Here is a 2,888-nt window from a genome sequence, read left to right on the forward strand (position 1 = left end):
CGGTTCTCGCGCGCCAAGTTCTCCTGTCTTTTTTTTTCCCCCCCCTTTTTCTCTGTTTTTTTTTTAACTCTCTGTTTTTTTAATCCCTTTCGGCTAAAATTAGTGAAATGGAGATAATAATACTTTAGGCACCGTTTGTTTTGACAAATATTTTAGGCTATGGCTGTAAACGTACTGAACTCTTTAAGTCTTAACGAACAGTTCGGTCTTGATTTATCAAAAACTCGATTTGAGTTCCATTTTTAACGAACTCAAGTTCAAATTTCAATAGGAATTAGGATTCGTTTATAATATGGGGAAAAAAAGGCCCCCGTAATAAATCTAATATACAGAAAAGTCATTCGCGATTTCAAAACGTACAATACAATATCTCATATTTTGAATTAAATTGTAAAGATGATGAAATCCGTTAAACTTAACAGAAATAGATGAAATAACAAAAATGCCCTGATATAATTAAGTAAAAAACAATTCAACAAAATCATTTGTTTTATTCTCTAGAAAGAGAGAATTGAAGGCTAAAGGGTAGAACAGGTATATTTGTTAAAAATTAGGTATAAAATTTTTTTTTTAAGCTCCATTAAATTTAACGAATTCCTTCACCTTTACGATTTAATTCAAAACATGAGATGTTATATTGTATATTTTGAAACCACGGGAGCTATTCTGTATATTAGATTCATCACGGGTTTTTTTTGTTTTTAACCCTTATAATATCGAATCAAGTTCGTATTTGCAGATATTTGATTCATTAAAACTCTATTCAATTAGAATAAATTTTAATATTTTTATTTAAAATATATGTTAATATTTTTATATAAAAATTTATATGTATTATTTTATTATATAGATATTATATACTCCATGTATTAGTGATAATTTAGTATTAAAATTGAAGAATTAAATAAATTTTTAAACTCTCGAATCAAGTTCGAACTTAGACTTTGAGTTTGTACAGGATTCAAGTTCAAAATCGAGTTCGAATCCAAAACTTTGAATTGATCTTGAACTATGGAAAGTTCTATTTGATTCGATCCATTTACAACTTTACTTTAGGCACGGTTTGTTTTGAGGGGTAATTACAAAAACTCCCACTAAGGCATAACTATTTTTGCACTTTCTCCCCAAATGTTAATTTTTTCTCGCTTTTATCCCTTAAACTGTTAATTAACTCTAGGGTTGTGTAATGGGTAATGTCAAAGACATTTATACCGTAAATAGTTAAGTGCAGCAATTCCCCTAACTTATTTTACACTTTATCCTAACATCATATTTTCCTAATTTGTCTGTTTGTCACTAAAATCATTAGTCAACTCCTATATTTTATAACACCCAGAACAAATAATGTCTAAAAAATATCACTATTATATTAATGAAAAATTAATATATTTATAGACATATTCCTAATTAAATTTCATAATTATACTTTTTTTATTGAAAGAAATATCTTGCTAATTTCACGTAATAATAAAAAAATAACAAAAATTGTTATTGAAAAGTTAATATGCGAAATTATTATTAAAAATCTAAAAATGCTCAAATATTGTTAGTTTCTCTTTATGAACATACATATGGTTGTGCTTTTCTTTTAATAACTAGATATTTTCTTTATATTAGAGTAAACATTTTTTTTGTTGGTAATACTTAAAAAAGAGAGAAGCATGGTTGATTTGGACTTCAAAGTTTCTAGGGCCATTTTTTTTAATATAGAATGATTAGATGCTATTAAAAATTGTGTGGATTGCTAATTTTTTTTAAAAAAAATTTGTTGCGTCATAAGTACGTTTCTCAATCATTTTTTTTTATTTTTTTCAATCACCTTTTTATTTCACAAATATCAAATCACAAAAAGTATTACACTGTTATTTTAAAAAAATTTCCAAATAATCTTCAATCCAAACAAACCCAATCTATAGACCTTTAATAATATTTTTATAGTTTATTTTTCACTAATAATTTTTGTTTTTCCCTATTATCATTTAACAAGAGTTAAATATTTTATTGAAAGAAAGTTGGATTGAATGATAATTTAGAAGGGATTGTGTGTAGAAAATCTTAGGTAGGAGATCTTGGATTCAAGACCTCCTACTTACAAAAGAAAAAAAAAAAAGAGGCCAGATATTTTCCTATATCTAAAAACTTGTAATTGTGGAGGCAAAATTTAACAAGATCTATATCCAAAAATATATAATAATTTTCATTATTATGTCATGGATACTAATATTTTAAAATATTATCCATCTTGAGTGATTTTAGAGACAAACAGAAAATTTAAGAGAAAATTTGTTTGGTACCGATCTTTGCCAATCACAAATTCGTTTTTCATGCTTCGGTTACTATTGGGTAGGTTACCTCTCCTGGAGCAGTTGCGTCGTTTGCGTGTTCACGGTCCTTCCAGATGTTATTGTTGCTCTATCCCCCAGGAGGAATCTTTGAACCACCTTTTCTGCACAGGAGACATGGCTCGGCAGGTGTGGTGGGCTTTTGAAATTCAGGGGGCGATGTCTTCTCGTATTAGTACGGTCCACCACATGGCATTTTCGTGGTGGCTTCGCCCGACCGCGCAACGGTATTTGGCCTTTGTTTATCGAATCCTTCCTTCTATCATCTGTTGGGAACTATGGCGAGCAAGAACTAGGCTGGTAATGGAAGGAGGTAAGACAGATGGGGGAGTCGTGATAGGCCAAATCTTGGTCCGGTTAAGGGAGTTACTGCAGGTACAGTTTTCAATGATGTCATTGCCGGTGGGCCCCTGGGAGACTTTACACGGGGCCTTAGCAGCCTGGCAGAGAAAGGTGACCATTTTGCCAGTCAAATGGGTGGCCCCGTGTGGAGGATATAAGCTTAATACAGACGGATGCTCTATTGGGAATCCAGGGCTGAGTGGA

This window comes from Coffea eugenioides, chromosome 2 (genome assembly GCF_003713205.1).
Source record: "Coffea eugenioides isolate CCC68of chromosome 2, Ceug_1.0, whole genome shotgun sequence".
NCBI classification, from domain to species: domain Eukaryota; kingdom Viridiplantae; phylum Streptophyta; class Magnoliopsida; order Gentianales; family Rubiaceae; genus Coffea; species Coffea eugenioides.